Here is a 20,760-nt window from a genome sequence, read left to right on the forward strand (position 1 = left end):
AAAGTGTTAAACACAATATTGAACTTCAAAAAAAGCAGTTGTAGGTCTGTACTGAAAACTCGCAATTAATTCTGTTACTGTGTACAACTCGCTTACCTTGATCAAAAATTCTAAATGCTTTTGCTATTTTGTTTCTCTTCAAGATGTCTTATTTCATGCTACTATATCTTTATCACTTAGGTATTTGTTGTCCTGCTTTTGTTTTTTGAGACAGGGTTTCTCTGTGTATCCCTGACTGTTCTGGAACTCAATTTGTAAACCAGACTGGCCTTGAACTCACAGTGCTGGGATTAAAGGCGTCCACCGCCACTGATTTTCAGTTTAAACATTTAGGGTTATGTTTAATTTCAATTTCTGAAAAATGGCACAGCACATAATGGCGAGATAAAAGTATAAATTTATTTTAGTTTTTTCCCATGTGGGTAAGAAGTTGTTTCAATGTTCAACATCAGTTGTTAAAAGCTCTGGCCGTGGGGCTGGAGAGATGACTTGCTGGTTAAAAGCATCGACTGCTCTTCCCAAAGATAGAGATTTGGTTCCCAGCATCCATGTAGTAGCCTATAACCCTCTATAACTCCAGTTCGAAGGGATCTACCGCCTGATTCTGGCTTCTGTGGGCACTGAAAATATCTGGTATATACAGATATATATGAAGCAAAACATCTCTATACAAAAAATAAATATAAAGAAATCTTTAAAAAATAAAGAGCCCTGGTATTTCCATGTAGAGTTATTTTGATACTTTATTTGAAAATAAGACAGATCTATATGTGTACCTGTATATCTGTATATCTATTTAAAAGGATATATATACATATATATAGATATACATATATATATGGATGCTTTGTGCTATGTAGTTTTTCTATGCCTTAAGCTAATATTGAACTGTCTCAATTACTACAGGTGTTTAATAAAGATTGAAATGAAGAGGTGTGACCCTTCTAGCTCATTTTTAAAAAATAAATCTTATCTAAGTAATATAAGTAACTTTCATCTTTCTTTAAATTTAGTCAGTTTACTTCTCCAAAACACACACTGAGGTTTTGATTAACTGAGTTGAATACATAGAATAATCTGGAGATAATAGTCATGGTAATAATATTGATTCATGAACATAGTATGTTTTTCCATTCATTTCATCTTCTCATTACTCTCGGTCATGTTTGTAGTTATCCGGGAACACAGCCTAGGCATACATATTTCATTGAGTTTACACACCTTAGTGTGGTTGTGAATGGCATTTTCAGTATCTGTTTGTAAATGTTCATTTCTCCTACGTGAAAAAAAAGCTGATTTTGTTAATTGAGCTCACATGAAGATAATGTATTAGTTCCAGTATATTTACTTATTTTGAAATGTTCTTTGGACTTTTCCATTATTTGTGAACGTAATCGTCGTAAAAGTCTTTGTTCTGATCCGTGCTCCTTTTGTTTCTTCTTCTTGGATTTTGCACACCTGTGGACCTCTGTTGTGCTGGTGACTGGAGGCCATGGAAGCAAAGACTCTTGCTGGGCCAGGGAAAGCGCTTGGTCCCTTTTTGCTTTTTATTTCTTTTATTTATTCGGTTTTGGTTTTGGTTTTGTTTTGAGACAGAGCTTGCTTGGTACTCACTATGTAGCCCAGGCTGCTCTCAAATTCAAGGCTATCTTCTTGTCTCCAGCTTTCTAAGTGCAAGGATTTATAGAACTTTCCACCATCCCGTCCTTTCAGTATCAATTATTACGTGAACCATAGGTAGCAGGTGCCTCGTATTAATGGGAAGAGTTTTCTTTTATTTTTAATTTGGTGAAATTTGTTTTTAATCCTAAGTGGATATTCATTTTTCAAACATTTTATGACTGTATTAAGATTATCTTATGACAATGATTGCATTAACTAGATTCAAATCATTATCCTTAGGAAGGGAAATATGTGTTTTGTAGCCATTAACTAATATGTCTACCAGAAATGCTATGTATGTCATTGAATTAAAAAAATCTTTATTAAAACTAAGAATTTGTATCATTTAGTGACATGGTTTGGTAAGTGGGCACTAAATTGAAAGGTGGTACATATAGGATATGTGGTCTCCTTGTTTGGAGTTGTTCTTAAAGGGAGCTAGGAATGGTTCTTAACTATGCGTGGATCAATAGGTACTTGGAGAAAGGATTGAAACTTACCTAAGCACAGACCATGACAACAATTACACCATTGTTGACCAAGGTTTCTGTCCCACCCAGTCCTGCAGTCATTCTTCTGTTGACTGAGTTTTCTGTCATGCCCAGTTCCCATAGTCATTAAGTCCCAAAGAAACCACACAGAGGTCTACATTAATTATAAACTGGCTGGTCTAGTAGTAGCTCAGGCTTCTTATTAACTCTTATAACTTCTATTAGCTCATAATTCTTGTCTGTGTTAGCCACGTGGCTTGGTACCTTTTTCAGCAAGGCAGTCACATCTTGCTTGTTCTGTGTCTGTATTCCTCTCTGTCTGAATGACGACTGCAGACTGACTGTTTCCTCTTCCCAGAATTCTCCTGTTCTCATTGCCCACCCCCCTATACTTCCTGCGTGGCTATTGGCCAATCAGCATTTTATTAAAATACAATTGACAGGGTGCAGACCATTGTCCCACAGCATACCATTTTCATGTCATCAGTGAGTAGGGTCAGTGACCCTGCTCTGTCTATTATGGAACTGTCAGTTTCAAATGTGATCATGTACATAATGGAATATAGAAAGACACTCTGAAAATTAGTGAGATATTTCTATGGTACTTGACAGTGAACTTCATGTTCATGGTCAAAATCGCGTAAAGTGAGGAGTTAATTGGAAATGGTTATGTAGATATGGAAACTTCCTTTGAGGATTCTAAAAGGACCCTTGCCCTCATGTTCTCTGCCTTCCATCCATCAATCTCTGGGCCATTTGTCGATTTGATGAAGGACCAAGTCTCTGCCTGCTTCAGGTGGCCCTCTTCTGTTCTTAGATTTTGTAGTAGCTGGTCTCTTGGTTGGTTTCTTTGTAAAAAAAATTTCTACCGTGAATAAAGCTTGTGCTTCCTCCACCCCATCTGGTCCCAGCTGTGACCCTAGTTAAGCACAGCTGGACAACGACTGGCTCTTACCCTTTCTTCCCTCTCCTAAATGCTTAAAAATGTTTGAGGCTGGTTTCTAACAGCTTAGTGGCTTTCATACGGGTTCCTATTGTGACACAGAAAGAAACTCATTTTGTATAATTTATTTCACCTCACATGGACACAGAAAAAGAATTTTACAAAACATATCTTTAAAATGTGTAAGGTACTTCAATCGTTGCTATTTCCTTTGTAAAAAAAAAAAGCACTGGTTGGATCCCGCTGAGGCTTAGTCACAGTTTAAGAAACACTATTTTAACTGATATTTAAAGGGTAGAATTTGTAAATGGATCAAGGGCATTTATTATTTTAATTCACTAGTATAAAAACTATTCAAAATGTTAGTTACTATTTTAATTTCACACATTTTCCTTTTAAATGGCCTAAAATTGATTAGATTTAAGACAAATTAATTCACATCACTGAGACTGAAACTTAATTTAGATTATATTTAAATTGAATCATTTTCTCTTAAAATGTACCTCCTGGTTTAATTTTACACATGGGTATACGTTTAAGGAGTTAGTTTTATTTAATAGAAGTAAGCTTATATTTTGGTAGAAATACAATATTAGAAATTTTTCTCTCTTCCCTGAAGGTTATTAAAACAGATAAGGTTGTGATCACTGAAAAAAATAGATAATTGCCCAAGTTCAATATGAGCATACATGTAAGCCCCCCTCCCCAATGTTTGGAAAGCAAAATCATTTCAAAGAATAGTTATTTGACTAGTACTTAAGTTTGTATCTTTACAAACAGCAAACATGTTAGTCCCACAAAACAAATGTGGTATTATGCTTGGAATTTCATATAGACTGTGCAAATTAATGAAACAAGGGAAACATGCTTTCTAGTTCATTCTAATCTCTTCTTTCCACTTGTTCTTAGTATCTGCCTTTCTCTGGAGGTGTGCTTCTCATTTTGCCCTGTGTCCTTTGACCTAGTCCTTCTTACAGTCGTGAGATTTGACTGTTGTCCATTCTCCACTTCCTCTGAGATAAGGAGTGAAGATATTTTTCTTGGAATATTTCATTTTCAGAAGTAGTATTCCTAGCCCTTCAAGGATATTTTTCTTTCAAAAGAAATATACTGATTTGCATGTTAGGTAGGATGTGCTGGGGGAAATATCTGTATATAACCAACATCTGTATAGAGTAAATATCTGTATAGAGCCAATATTTGTATAGAGAAAACATCTGTATAGAGCCATCATCTGTACAGAGCCAATATCTGTACAGAGCAAACATCTGTATAGAGCCAACATCTATATAGAGCCAATATCTGTATAGAACAAACATCTGTATAGAGCCAATGTCTGTATAGAGCCAACATCTGTATAGAACCAACATCTATACAGAGCAAGCATCTGTACAGAACAAATAAGTAAACTTTTTTTATACTCTAGAGTATATTCGTCCCAACAGTGGCTTCTGTATAGTCCATTCCCTTCAATGTTTCTCATATTTTCCATAAACAAATGTTACTGCAAAAACAGAGCTCTCACCTCAAAGTGAGTAAGGAATAGTTTATTCTGAAGCCAAATTTGAATGACTGTGGCCCACAAACACAGATTTCATTTTCCAAGATGGAAAAAGCTTCATAAAGGTTTTTTTTTTAATTAAACAAAGAAAAGTCATAAATCAAGAAACCTTTCAAAGACAGTGGAGGAAACATTTTAAGTAGGGGGTTCGTGTACAGTGGAGAAATCTCAGTATCTCTGCTGTAGGCTTTGGATGTTGTGCGGTAGCATTACTGGTTCTTTGCTTGGTGGGGAAAACTTTCCAAAGGGTTGTGTTTGTTTGTTTGTTTGTTTTATCTGTTTATCAGGATGTTCAGTTCATCTTTCTTTGCTGGCTACAGGATATAGTTAGGGCCCACACTGAGCTGGGTAAAGTCTGGCTTGAAAGACAGTCCAAGGTAAACAGGTTTTAGACACCAGAGCTGCAACATTCCAAACTTCTTTATGTCATTGATTTTCGAGGAATTCTCCTTCACTTTTGGTATAAATTGGATTTTATAAACTCCGCCCCAATCCATTTTTCCCCCTAATTTGTGATCTTTAACCATTTCAACGTCTACAGCTTTTGTGGGTTGAAGTCTGCTATTTTCGATTTTGCTGACTCATCCTTCCTGGCTTAAGGCCTTGTTATCGATTTTTGAATGTGAGTTTGTTTGGGGGATCCTTATGCAGAGAAGTGGTGGAAACCTCTAATTTGATTCCCCAGAGAAGACCGACATTAATTTTTGTCAAATGTCTGGGGGTAGAGTCCACCTAAATCCATTCCATATTTTGGGTAAACATAGAGAGTTCTAAGCCTGCTTTTCCTTGCCTTCCCTTTCCTTCCTCCTCCCCTTCTCCTCCCCCTTCCTTTCTTCCACTTCTCCTTTTCCTTAACCTTTCCCCTTCCTTCTCTTTCCCCCTCCATCCCTTCCCTTTCTTTCTGCTCTACTGAAAGCTATGGTGGAGACAGCAGTCAGTACACCCTGTCTTCCTCTGTTGGATGCTTTCATTTGTTTGGATTTCAAGACAGTGTCATACACAGCTCCCTGCTTTCCACAGGCCTCTCTCTCTGACTTCTCATTGTTTCAGGACCTGTCTTTGTGTTCTAAGCACCTGGCCACCACAACCTGGTACATACTCCTAGGCCACACTGACAAATACTACAGTACCCAAGCGCGCTCTGTGTTTTTACTGTAATTTTAGCTGCTGAGCAATTCATTTATTTTTCCCCCACCCTAATCATAGAACAGAAGAAAATCACTTCTATTTTCTTTAGCATTTCCATGTATACTGTACCAGGACGGGTGTCTGTGGCCATCTAAAGTGGAGCTTGGCAAAAATGGCAACTCTAGGGCAGCTTATTTTTGAAATGATACTGGCATAAATATCTATCCATCTGGAAGAAAACAGGGTTGTATCACAGAGTCACACCATACACAAAAATAAATTACAGCTTGATTAAATATCTAATTGTGACATATAGAACAATCTAAATGTCAGAGGCAAATTTAGAAAAAAAAAAAACAAGATTGTGTGACTTTATAGTATGGAAACTGTTCCTAAATAAGATAGGAAACTCAGATCTATAAAAGGAAAAGACAAATATAATTGAGTACATGAAAACTAAAATAAAAATGAATGAGAAAAGAACATAAATAAAACTAAAATATAAATTAAATATTGGGTACAACTATTTGTAGCATACATGACTGAGAAAAAACGACATATTTAGAAGATACAGTGTATGTGTGTTGTGTGTGTGTGTGTGTGTGTGTGTGTGTGTGAGACTGACTAGGGGAAAGGAGGGAGAGAGAACAGTTCTAAATGAAAAACCAAGTAAAGAGCAGGGGAAAGAACTAGCATTTTTTACTGCAGAGAGGCAGAGAAATTTCAGAGTGATCGAGTATTGAAATGATGTTCAACCTCACTAATAGCCGAAGAGACACACATTAATGTGGTCACAGGCAATTTTACACCCATTAGATTATTAGTCAGGATGTTTTCAACTAAGAGTCGTCAGGAAATGAGATAATACTGTCTTAGAGATGAAACAGTGTACGGACAAAATGACAAGAACTGGGATGTAATATGGGTGCGTGGTTTCTGAGGAGAGGGACTAAATGACGCCACTGCCCCGTGAGCACTGTTACCAGAGAGGATATTCTCACTCACCCTTCTCATGGTTGTGCCTCTTCCTTCCTGACTCACGTGGATCTGCCTTTGTTCATGAAGCGAATGCTGTGCTTTGTTATTAGAGTGTTTGGTTTCAAGAGCATAAATGTCAAGAAGCTTAGTTTGCCGAGTTAAGGAAGCCAATAGAAGCTGAGTATGTTCAAATGAAATAGCCAGTCTCTTTCTTTATTGTAAGTCTAAATCAATCGCATAATCACATCTCCGTCTGACCCCAGGCAAGACCCTTAGCTTAGTCCCACATGGGGGCAGAAAACAGAAATACTAACATTCCTGACACCCTGTGAGCAGGGGATGGCTATCTGGCAGACTTCAGGACCTGCTTACTATGCCAGAGTGACATAGAACTGTCCAGATAAAAGCTTACTTACATTTCAGAAAACATCAGTCATGCCAACTGTGCCCCTGGAAAGGAATATACATACATGAGTTCAGGATGAAGATATTTTCATATCAGTTCTGGAGGAGACAGAGAAGGACATGATTAGGACCTAGTGCAGAATAACCAAGACAGGGGAATGTAAGAAAGAACAAGCAGGAAGGTGGGGGGGGGGGCTGCAGAGATGGATGGTTCAGTAGTTAAGAGATCTTCTGCTCTTGCAGAGAACTGGGGTTCAGTTCTCAGCACCCATGTAGTGACTCAAAACTGTCTATAACTCCACTTCCAGATGATCTTATGCCCTCTTTTGGCCCGCATGAGACTAAGTAGCAGATGGCACAATACATACTTGTTAAGATTATGCTGGCCTTTCCTGTCAGTGCCATGTCTCTTTAAGAGACAAGCCCTGCCCACTCCCAATGTCTCCCTTCTCTGTGAGGCAAACTGCTCTCTTCTCTTTCTCTCTCCCCACTGTTCTTCTGAAGAGGCAATTCTCTGTCTCCCTCCTTCCTCCTATCTCCCTTCTTCAACTCTTCTTCTTTCTCTCTCTTTTTCTTTCTCTCTCTCTTCCTACCCCTACATTCCCATTTACTAAAACTTCACACTCAATCGCTGTCCTCATGGCTTTTTCTGTTACTTGCAGGAAAATATTCATATATGTTAAAAATTAAATAAATCTTAAAAGCACAGAAACCAGTATAAAGGAACACACATTTAAGGAATTATCAGGGAGACATTATAGACTCAGTGCTCTCCTTCAATTAAGAAAACAAAGGTAAACTTGGTGGTGGTGGTGGTGCATACCTTTCATTCCAATACTCAGGAGGCAGAGGCAAGTGGATCTCTGTGAGTTCAAGGTCAACAGAGCAAGTTCCAGGACAGGAGGCGAAGCTACAGAGAAACGCTGTCTCAAAATACAAAACAAACAAACAAAAGACCAAAAACCAAAACAAACAATGGTAAATTTGAAAATTGTCATAAGCTGCACCATGTTGGGATGCCATATGAAAGGAGCCACCTTTTTGGGATGACTTCTGCTGCCATCCTGGCTGGGTGGGTTCATAGGGGTGTGAGGATTAGAAATGTCAGGTAGGAGATACAGAGATAAGAAAGAATCACCGAGACATAGGAGAGTATTGGGAGGGCAACCCAGAGACTATTGAATGCTGAATTATTTAATTCTGAGTTCTGAGTTCACCCGTGTTTACTTTTCCATACACTATACCCCAATACCAAAAGAGGCAAGAAGGCAAGAGACTGCGTTAACGTGATCCAAAGGCCAACTAGAACAGTAACTTACTTCAATACTTTGAGATATTAAGCCATTAATTCACGAGAAATGCATTCTGTTGTTTAGGCAGTGAACTCACCCTAGACCAGGTATCCTGAAGGCAGCCATTCCCTAGGTCAAATCTCCTATTTCAAAAGAAGGAGCAAAAGTCTGCTTGAATTCTTTGACCTTTGGTCAGGATGAAGTGGATTTACTTGTGTGGGCCATCTTACTGTCCAAAACACCAAGTAACCACATCCTAGGTCAGGGTGAGTAGCCACAGTTGTTATCAACAACTTTGAGCAAGCTAAAACTCTCTGTCCTTCAGACAAGGTGGAATAGGTTCATATTTTTGGGACTCCACAGAAAACATTCATAGAGAATAAGGAACCAAAAAATAACGATCTAGTAGATGTGAGCAGTAATAGAACAAAAAGCTGAATAACAATATACAAGTGAAATAAAAAAACCGAAGGGATAACTGTAGCGACTGTAGAGAAATTATAAACCTGCAGTCCACACCAAAAAGGAATTGTTTTCTGTGAATTGTGCAGGGAATAAATGTTGGAAACCGTGCAGAGAAGTGACAAAGACAGCTATAAAAAGGATTAGCATGAGGTCTTGCAAAAATGGTAAATAAAGGAGCAGAGAGAAAACAAAACAAAACAAAACAAAACAAAATGTCTACACAGCTAGTAGCTCAGAACTGATGAAAGACATGAGTCCACAAGTCTCAGCAGTCCAATAAGTATCACTAGGACAAGTGGGAAGAAAGACCTGACATATTGTATAACTGTTGGACACCAAGACAAAGGGAAAGCTTTAAGACTGGCAAAGCAAAAAAGATAAACTAAACTCAGAGAAGATGTAGCAAAGATGTACTTTGGCCTCTCGACAGTGAAGAGGAAAAGAGAGAGGGACTTGAATTCCGCCACCAGTATTCTGAGAAAAAGACCAGCAACACAGACTCTGTATTCAGAAAAAGGACCTTTGAAGCATGGGTTAAGGGACCAGAAAGTTTGACAGCAATGGACATAGAATGAGTTGGTCATAAGAGAATCCTGACCCAGGACGTTCTAGAGGACTCACTGCAGTACAGAAAGAGGAAAAAGACATCTCTGACATACATGTAGGAAAGAAAGATGAGAGATATGTAATTGATTATAGACGCTATTGATCATCAAAAGAAGTAATGCCAATGGGTTCTTAAGAATAATATAAATGCATCATTATGCATAAAGAAAGCATTCTATGTATGTCAGGAGAAGCATGCTTGCAGTTAGTTTGCTGAAGAATTTGTTTGACCTAGACAGTATAAAGCTACTAGTAAGCATTGCTCAAATATGTTTTCATATGATTGCCGTGCACCTCCCCACACATGTAAAAGAATAGAAAGGGGATATTCTTTATATTGGAAATGAAAAATAGAATATGAAAAACAACATGGCAGATGTCAAGGTAAGAAAGAATGTAACAGGTGGAAAATAGAAGCAAAATGGTAAGTCAGTATTTCAACAGTAAACATATTAAATAGTAACATATTAATAGTAAACAATTAAAGGTAGATAAGTATTCTAGTTACAATAAAAGATCACCAAAATTAGAGAAAATATAATTCAATTAAATATATATAAAAATATATATCTCTGGGACTGGTAAAATGGCTCAGTGTGAAAGGGTGCTTGCTGCCAAAGTTTACTGACTTTAGTGTGTATTACTAGAACCCACATAAGGGTAGAAGGAGAGCTGATTCCAGAAAAATTGCCTCTGACATGGTGGCATGTGCGTGATCCAGCCTCCACCATCAAACACACAAACAATAATTAAAATAATAAAATGCAAACAATAGTAAACAAATAAAAATTTTAATTAAAATTTATTCGTGTGTGTGTGTGTGTGTGTGTGCGCGCGCCTGCACGCGCCACGCATGCCCATCCTTGTATCACATCACTTCTGAGACAAGAGGTGAGAGGACAACTTGTAGGAGTCAGTTTCTCTTTCTATTATGTGGGTCAAACTCAGGTCATCAGATGTGGCAATGGATTCCATTATCCCATAAGTCATTTTATCTGTCCCAGTTAGTTAATAAAATTTTCACATGGTATGCACATATGCATGTGTGTTGGTGAATGTGTACTACAGTGTGTATGTGGTGGTCAAGGATCATTTTTGGGAGATCATTTTGGGAATATGAATTCCACGATTGGAGCTCACTACGTCAGGTGTTCCAAGTGACTTAATTGCTGAGCCATCTTTCTGCCTCATAACCAAAAAAAAGGCATTTATAAAAATGCTTATAGAAACATTAAAATTAGTCTAATGGAAAAGCTATCATTAAACAAAGGTGATAAATTATTGATAATAGCAGACAGAATCAACTTTAATGCAAAACAGTTGCTGGAGTTAAACATGGTCTGGTTAAAGGGCATAGCTCTGTGGAAGAGCATGCACTTCGCATGCACGCATGTGTGCACACACACATACAAATGCATGAATGCATGCACACGTGTAAAAGGATACACTTGAGAACATAATTTCTCTTTCCCTGTCTCTCTTTTCCTATTTCACATTCTCTCTCTCTCTCTCTCTCTCTCTCTCTCTCTCTCTCTCTCTCGTGTGTATAAATGCACTATCAAGCATAAGGAAAAACAAAATAAGTTCACAATCAGAGGGAGATTTCAATTAATATACAACAGAATAATCAATCAATTATTATAATTTTACTCAATTAATTATTATCAATTAATATGCCTTGGAAACAAAATTTTCTATAAAATCGTGGTTTACCAATGAAAATTGTCCAGTGATAGTAAAGAACTTGAGTCAGCCGTTTTAAGATATTTCTTTAAAGAAAGCTTCAAGACCCTAGAGGATCTACCCACAAATCCTGCCATGCTTCCAAGACCAAGCAGCTCCTGTCTAGACTCCTCAAGGCTCAGACACATAAGAAATGTAGGACATATCCCATAACTCACATTATGTTTGTTTTAAGAGCCTAATCTGAGGGTGATGGTATCGGGATATGGGACCTTCTGTGGAGTCCTCAGGAGTGGATCAATGTCCTTATACAAGACGTGTAAGGTAGCTTCTTTGACCATATGAAATCAAAAGACGGTGCCTGCATGAGCCAGAACACAGGCTGTCACCAAACACAGGATCTACTACTAGCACCTTGGCTTCAGACTTTCTTGCCACCTGAACTATGAGAAATAATTTATGTTGTTTGTAAGCTACCTAAGTCAACAGGTTAGTATAGTATATTTTAGTTTAATATAGTTGAGTTGTTCAGTTTAACACAATTTTATATTATCTTCCTTTCCCCCTTAGTATTAAATAAAATCTTTTCTAATGTGAACACATGTACTCTGTTCTTTTGTGGTTAGCCTGCATTTTGGTTTTTTAACAGGAATAATTTCTGGTGACTCTCATTGATGACATCAGGGCACACCTAGAGAAATTGCTAAGCTGCCAAGCCGTATCAAAATCCCTGAAAATTCATGTAGTACAGAGCAAGGAAACTTTGACTACAGGAGCCGGTCATTTATAGGGTTAATCATGAGCAGAACTGCTGGTTGGTGCATGCTCACACTAATTACAGCTCTTCATATGGAAATAGACTATTCAACAACAACCTTCAAGCTACACAATCTTTGTTTCTATTCTGCTGCCAAAATGTACAGGGCAGGAGAAGGGTAAGTGGAGCTGTAATTTCCCATTTTTCCCCTTCTAGATGGCAACACTTTACTTTAAAACAACTATTATATTTTTCACTAATTTATATAGTCATTTTAAATAAAAAAATCAGGCACAACATTAAAAGGTGGGTTTTGCTAACTTTTGCACAATGCTTCTTTTTTTTTTCTTCTGTTCTCAATTGCACAAAGAGAAAAAGGAAAAGTCATTTATTTGTATCAGTTGGGTGAGGTGTGCAATGCCCACTCATAAGGGACATGAATAAATAAGACTTTCAATCAAATGAATGGCTTTCATCTGAAGGGAGAGAAACTGCCCCAAGGATCAAATTTATCAAATACCAATAATTTGAAAATGTACTATGATTTCTGAAAATGAATGACTCCAATAAAGAGTGTATTCATTGTGGAGATTAAGTCTTGTTTTCTTCATTTCTTTTAAAGCATCCGTCATTGTCTTTTGGTTTTGGCTTTGGGTTTGAGACACAAATTCATTGCTATAGTCAGTGTGAGGTCATGCGCGCATGCTGAAAAGCTCTCCTGGCCCCTTGTGGGACTGCTCCTCTGTCACAGAAACAAATCCATCCACAGCTCTCCTGACAGATGCAGTGCCTCGGACAGGATTCCCCACCCCTCCCCATGCCACTTCACCCCCAGAAAGTCCAAGCTACTATATTTTTAATCCTTTTTTGTAAGTTCAATTAACTTGAACATTCAAAGAAATCAAACTCGTGATTTGAAAGTTTAATAGACGAAGCATCCCTAGTCTCCAGAAACAAGTATACTGGTTTTAATTAGAAAATCTCTTCAAATAAGGATGTAATGGGAGATTGAACAAAATTTATAGCCAGTTTTAAATTGAGCATTTTATATTATGCAAGGCTCTGTGCGTGTAAACACCTATAGGGCTTACTCAGATCTATTTTGATGGCTATGATGGGACCTTGGATGAGGTCAAATGTGCTTATCCATCTTTTCCAAGCAAGCAAGCTGTGTTGTGGAAACATTAGACCTTATACCACTAAAGACTTTGGGACAAAGATGTGTGGCTTTTCTTACATCATCAATATTTTAAGTACCTTTCGCTGCGCAAAGCTTTCTGATATGGGTGAGGCAAACTTTCATTTTTCCCATAGAAAGGATTTCTTTTAGTGGAAGAAAGCCTAGACTACATTTTAAATAACTGGCCTCTAATTTTCTGATAAGCATGCACCATTGAGATGTGTGTCTTGATGACAGACATAAGAGACCATTGCTCTTTGCTGCCTGAAATTAAGAAAAGTAAATTGTGGAACCCACTTGGGTTTTCTTCCAATGTTTCATATTTTTAATAATTAAAACTTTCTGTGTGTTATGTGTGTATCTCTACCAGCGTATGTCATATGTGAGTGGGTACCCCTAGTGGCCAGAAGAGGATATTGGATTCCCTGGACCTGGAGACCTAGGTGTTGTTAGCTGTGCATCCACCTCACCCCTGCACCTCTCATGCAGGCTGGTTCTCTGGAACAGCAAGAAGTACTTTGAGTTAACTGAGCCATCTTCCTTCCCCTCTTCCAACATTCCAAGTTAATCTCACACTCTTGGAGTGAAGGATTTGTTGTTGTTTGCTTTTGTTTTTCATTGCTGTTAGATCAATAATTATATTCTTCAGCCCAGTGCTCCTACATTTTTTTTAAAAAAAAAACATAAAAAGCCTTTGTATTTTTAAATTCAAATGCTAATGGTGAAATGTTTGCTGTCTTTGGGTCCTCTCTACACGCTCCTCAAAAGACAGAGGCACTAGGTAGAGCTTTCCAGGAAGTGTTTTTACATGTGACGCCACCTTCCTGCTAAAAAAGTCACGTAATTTGGCCAGGTGACAACAGTGAATACAAAGGGCTTTTTCTATAAAGAGCACTGAGCAATGAAACGTGTGCCAATAACACACAGTTCCAACTCAAAGGCAGAAAGAGTTACTGCTAGCCTTGTTGTAGTTTCTTTCTTTTTTTTTTTTAATTCTTTGCTCTGCCACCCAGTTCCCAAACAAATACATAGAGACTTAGTCTAACCTGTGAATGCCCAACCTTAGCTTGTCTTGTTTCTAGCCAGCTTTTTTAAAATTTTCCTGTCTACCCTTTGCCTCTGGGCTTTTACCTTTCTCTATTCTATATACCTCTTTCCTTCTTACTCCGTGGCTTGCTGTGTAGCTGTGTGGCTGGCCCCTGGAGTCCTCCTCCTTCTCTCACTCCTAGATCTCTCTCTCTCTCTCTCTCTCTCTCTCTCTCTCTCTCTCTCTCTCTCTCTCTCTCTCTCTCTCTCTCTCTCTCTCTCTCTCTCTCTCTCTCTCCCCCTCCCAGATTTTTCCTATTCTTTCTGCCTGCCAGCCCTGCCTATCTTTCTCCTGCCTAGCTGTTGGCTGTTCAGCTCTTTATTAGGCCAACCAGGTGTTTTAGGCAGGCGCAGAACACAGCTTCACAGAGTTAAACACAGGCAGCATAAAAGAATGCAGCACATCTTTGCATCATTAAACAAACATCCCACAGCATAAACCAGTGTAACACATCTTCAACTAATATTCCACAGCCTCTTGTCCCTGGTCAGGCTTGGTAGAATGTCTAGATTCATGGTTCAGTAAACAAAGGGCCTTTTGATCACATTGCTTTTTCTACACGACTAGCAGTGTGCGCAGAAGTAAGAACATGTGCTGCTGTATAGTGAAACACATGGAGGGATCTGGCTAAACGAGCTTGCGCCTGGCTTAGTCCTCCTGGATCTTGCCATGGTCATGCTGTGCAGACGTAGTGGGCTATGACAGGGAGGAGATGGAGAGTGGGGATGTGGTATCCGCCTGCTTGCAGTCAAAGAGCACATGGTCCCAGTGAGGTCAGACGGAGGAGGCCCATCCTGTGAACTAGGCCCCCAGTTCCTTCCACTCCACATTCCAGCCCAAATGTAGCTACACATAATGAAAGGAGCCGTTAATAAGGGTTGATTAACCAGCGTTCCTTTAAGGGTATTTGGGGCTCTTTTAGTTTTCGGTAACTACTTGTTATCATAATGTTTGGCAAGAAAGCACAAACCTTGAGAAGTTTTGTAAAAAAAAAAATTGCCCTTTGTGGAAGCTCTCTGGTTTGCTCTTGATTGTCTGCTGAATGAGTTTTAAAAGATGGTTAGCTAGTATGTACCTCCATTGTCTCTCTAGTCTCAAAGCATTTCTCTATATTGATTCATTGTATATCTTCCATTTCAGTCAGGCAAATACCATTTCAATGTGGGAGAGAAATGAGTTTGTAATAAATCGAATGTAGATTTGGACTTAAGGTTTTCAACGTAATAGTAGTATGGATTTTTTGAAAGACTTGATTAAATACATTTAACATACTAACTTAATCATAATTCCACTCCACCCTATCTCTCACAGCAGTATTTGTAGTAAGAGGCTGCTAGTGTGTTCCTGGCCTCCCAGACGCCCAAAATAATTCACAGAAACTGTATTAATTAAATCACTGCTTGGCCAATCACTTAAGTGTATTGCTAGCTAGCTCTTACATCTAGAATTAACCCATTTCCATTATTTTATATTTTACCATGATGCTTGTGGCCTACCAGCAAGGTTTCACCATGTCTGTCTCTGACGATGGTTCCATGGCTTCTCCTTGACTCTGCCTCCTTTCTCCCAGCATTCAGTTTAGTTTTCCCCACCTAGCTCTACTCTACCCTATCACTGGCTCAAGACAGTTTCTTTATTAACTAATAGTATTCACAGCATACAGAGGGGAATCCTACATCAAATATTTACTAACCAACCAATACATACCAAGAAAATGTAAGTTTATTATACTGGAGGCCATGTAGAGCTAATGAACATCAATAACTCTTTCTCTCTTTGATAAAGAATAAGAGGTTATTGGGGGATGAGAAAGCATGGGACCATGTCCTTGCTGTCACGCTCCCTTTTTTTCTTCCCAAAGCAAGAAATGGGAAGTGGTGGGGAAATAGTAGACTTGGAGAACAGTCCCAGGAGAGGAGGACAAATCTGTACTCTCTGTACAGGGTGCTGGTGACTGTCACCACCAACTCCAACAAGGCATTGAGGAAAAGTTACAAAATTCACAACTTAAATTCCTTCCTTCCTTCCTTCCTTCCTTCCTTCCTTCCTTCCTTCCTTCCTTCCCTCCCTCCCTCCCTCCCTCCCTTCCTCCCTCCCTCCCTCTCTTTTTCTCTCCCTTCTGCCCTCGGCTTTCCCTTCCATTTCCCCCTCTCTTCACTCTATTAAGACATCCAGCCCTCTAAATCTATGAGTTCTGCCTCCACAGAGACAGTCAACTGCACACTGAAAGTGTTTAGGAAAAGAATGTGTTTATATACCCCTCTATGGATGGTTCCTTTATCATGATTCCTTACGCCATGTGACCATGACATAGCATTTACATTGTATTAGTTTTTGGAAGTGATCTAGAGACAAATTAAAGCGTGTGGAGGAGTGGTGTGTGGGCTATGTAAAAGTGCTATTCCATTTTATATAAGGGACTTGAGTGTGAATTTTAAATGAGTCCCCATGAATACAGAAAGGACAGTTGTATTTATCTTCCCAGATCTCTGTGGAGATGTTCGTGAGCTGGATTCTCACACAGCTGGGCTAGTACCTTTGTCTTTTCCATTTTCTTCCATTTAATTGCCTTGGGAAGGAAATGCTTGGAATTAGCCACGCAGCACTTCCCAGACCTCAGCAGTGAGCTGTCGCATGGCCTCTGCTGCAGCTACCCTTTTCATGGTCATTGTACCCCCACAGGCACCAAAAAACCTACTCTCACTAGACATCGTCAACTAGTGAGTTCTCCTGTGTTTACGAACACAGGACTTGCTCCAAAAGTGGTATCTGTATCAAGGCTATCTTTTATTCATATGCTTTCCTAGTTAGCTCCCATTGTCTTCTATCCCAGCTCATTGGCTCTAGTCACACTTTTTCTTTATTTCTTTCCTATTAGGATTACAAGGAACATTTGGCTTAAGGCAAGGTTTTACGAATTGTTCAGTGTTTAAGGAGTCCTTGCTGGATGGCTCAGCTAGCTTGTTTGTACCTGAGTAATCGCTTTTTGCCCCTTACTAACTTGTATCAGTAGATCCGCTTACAAGGGGGAGAAACATTGGCCATCCACGGTAAACATCCCTCAGAGCGGTTGCTGGCGCCGTGGCAGGTGACCCTGATTTCAGGTTTGTTGACCTTTTGTCTCTATTAGTTGCCATAGTGATGAGCTGAGCTCTGCTTAGTAGAGCTTTACCAAAATGAAGACAAGCAATAGCTTTTTAAGGCCAATGTTTATGTTGGTGGCTTTTGATAGGAGATATCAACGTTAAATATTGTTATATGAATTCCTGCAATGATAGAATTGAAGTTAGGAGATGTTAGCATGTGAAAAGGGATATTTTTTTTTAAAAAAAGACCTAATTCAGAAGATGAATACACTCTGCAGCTTTTGAGAACACCTAGGATCCTTTATGAGGATACAGAAAAATAGAATGATGTTGTAGAAGGGACGGTAATTCTTTAGCAATGGCAGACTTCAAAAGTCACAAGGACTTGGATAAGGATTTCGAAGCCAAGCTGTCAGAGAACACATTTTATTACCCCCCCCCCCCCCCCCCCCCCCGTTGAAGAATGCTCCAGGCCCAGCTTTTCATCCACCTGTGTAGCCGCTAATGATCCCAGAGGAGTCTGGAAGTAATGCAGGAGGTACGTGGTGGCCCGTTAAAGCTTACTGTGCAAGCAGGAGAGCTTGGCCTATGCTTCAGAGCCCTTTACCCACTGATAGCTGACTGGCAGCTGCCGGGACTGTGAAGAAAAACTAGGAAGACACTGGAGGGGAGCTGGATAATTTTCCCTCAAAACTAATTATTTTCAATGGTTTCTCATATATTTTTTTTTGCTATCTCATGAGTGAAATGCAAGTATCATCAATGCACTAAGCTCTACAGTTTTGACAATAAAAAGGAAGACATTTGAGCATAACTCCCCAAACCCATTGCCAGCCATGTGTTTGTGTTTGGACTCTAAATTACAAGTGCTATGCCCTCAGTGGAAGGTTGCTGGATCTTCTCTAGCCAGGATGGAGCCTACTCTGTGTGTAGGCTGCAGTTATCCCAAGGTTCAGCTTGAGAGGGAGGCGACCCATAACCAAGAAGAACTGCTCTTTCGCCAGAAGTTTAGGACCATTTTCTTGATGTTTGAGAACTCAAAATCTCCTAAATTCTGTTGCAGCATTCTGTCAAATGTATCCCAAGACTCATTAAAAACCAAAAAAAAAAAAAAAAAAAAAAAAATGGAGAGGCTACTCATTGGTTAAGAATGTGTACTGTTTTTGTAGAGGATCTGGGTTCAGATCCCAGCACCCACAGACAGTCTGTAACCCCAGTCAGGTGTTCCTACAAACACCCTTTTCTGACCTCCACAGGCACCTAAATGATTATGTTATGCAAACAGGCACACACACACACACACACACACACACACAAATACATAAATAAAAAATTTAAAAAGCAAAACAAACACTAGAGATCAGCACTGCTGGAGAGAAGACATGACTATAAAATTCAAGAGGCAATCTTCAGTGAGGCAAAAGGAAGCAAACAGCACACGAGTTTCAAGAGGCACAGGGGAGTTAACTGTCATGAACTTTCTGTGTGTCACTGTTTTTGGAAATGTAAAAAAAAATCTGAAGTGCAAGATGAACTTTCTATTTAAAAGAGAGGCTATAAAGAATATCTTCTTTCCTTATTTTTATCTGCATGGATGCTTGTTCAAATGTGTGTGTGTGTGTGTGTGTGTGTGTGTGTGTGTGAAGGCCAGAGGTTGGTATCAGGTGTCTAATTTGGTTGATCTCCACTTTATATATTAAGGCAAGGTCTCTCACTGCATCTCGACCTTGGTCATTTGGCTGGTCTCATTAGGCAGTCTGCTCTGAGGAGGATCCTGTCTCTGTCCCTTAATGCTGGGGTTACAGGGAGTGAGGTCCCTATGCCCTTTCAGTTTCTATATGGATTCTGGGGATGGGAGCTCTGTACCTTACACTTGTGCAGAGTACTTGACCTGCTAAGCCATCTTCCCTGGCCTGATTATGTCTGTCTAGTATTTGGTTTCAGTGATCACACTGATGATTTTGAGAGAGAGACCTTTTACTTACCAGGGATAAAACTAGTCAAACATTCAGGGACCCTGACAGTTAGTTATGTCCTCCTTACTGAGGATTGACTATGTGTCAGGCGCTGTTGTAAGCACTGGAGATTCAGCTAGGAATACCGCAGGCAGCTTCCTCCTTGTCCTTAGAGACAATAGATGAATGAGTAAATGAGCCGACGGCCATGTGGTGATATTAGCCCCAACAGAAACATAACAAGGTTCCAGGGAGTGAGTGGAGACTGGGAAGAAATTCTTTTCAGGTCTTTAAAACTTTACTTTTATTTTTTTTAAATCTTGAGATGATTAAATTCTGTCACCAAGGCTGGCCTTGAGTTTGTCCCTCTGTGTCTGGGAGTGCATGTTTGTTGCTCTGGGCCCAGCTTCAAGAAAGTGCTTTTTGGTAGGGTTGTCAGCTGAGACCATTGCCTTCTACCAGGCTTGTTGACCTGGGTTTTTGACTGGACTCCATTTTCATTCTTCTTGTTCCAATTTTCTATTGACACAGTGGCCACTCAGAATAAAAGTTTGACCCTATCTACAAACCTCACAACAGCTTCCGAGGAAAATGAAACCCCTACTCCTTCCCTTAGCCTGCAAATGACCACACAAGGTTTCTTGTTAATTCCTTGATCCCACTTTCTTGTCTTTTCTCTGTACAAGTCTAGGATGTTTTGTTTTGCCAAACTGACCGGTTAGGTGTTCACCTCCGGGTCCCTCTCACCGGCTCTTACCCCTCCCCCCCCACTGTGTACCCCTGCCTGCCATTCTGTCTCGCTTTGTTTCCCTGTCTCCATGACACTTCTGCAGAGTGGTCTTCTAGGACCACCCCGTCTACAGTGACATCGTGCAATCACGATGTCCTCTCTGTTGATTCAACCTCATAGCATTTATCCCCTCTCCCGCTCACGCTCGGCAGCCCTCTGTTCAGCTGTCGATGAGAGTTCATGAGTGCAGAGAGCGAGGATTGGGCTCTTTACTCGCCATTTTATTTCCGGCACCTGGAATAATAGCAACATATTCCAAGAACCTGATGAGTATTTGGAGGTTCAAGCAGGGGAGCGCAGCTACTCGGATACCCTTGACCCGAGACCGGTCCTCCTCTATTCGGGGAAGGTCGTGTCCTTCCACCAAGTGTGCAGCTTCGGGAGGGACACACATGGAGCAGTGAAGGAAGAAGGGAACACCCGCCTAGCCAGCCAGATCAGCAGAGTCAACCCTGGCGATCAATGGGGTGACAGATGTAGCAGCTAGATCGCCCTCACATCCCTGATGAGTATTTGGGGAATGAATGAACAGATGGACAGATTTGCTGTAAGGACGGGACTGCTGAAGAACAAGGAGAAAACAGTAAAATTAAGAGCATCAAATATTTTGTGTGTGTGTTTTTTTAAATATTCCAGGTCAATGCTTTTTCTCTACCCCTGCCTCACACTGCCATTGTCATAGGTGCCGTCA

General features: G+C 39.8%; 1 protein-coding gene across 2 annotated transcripts in view; it reads left to right on the top strand.

The window, feature by feature from the left end:
• Nucleotides 1–20,760, top strand: part of Acvr1c (activin A receptor type 1C) — an 86,138-nt gene that overhangs the window by 39,188 nt on the left and 26,190 nt on the right. The window lies entirely within an intron of this gene.

This window comes from Arvicola amphibius, chromosome 7 (assembly GCF_903992535.2).
Source record: "Arvicola amphibius chromosome 7, mArvAmp1.2, whole genome shotgun sequence".
Classification (NCBI taxonomy): domain Eukaryota; kingdom Metazoa; phylum Chordata; class Mammalia; order Rodentia; family Cricetidae; genus Arvicola; species Arvicola amphibius.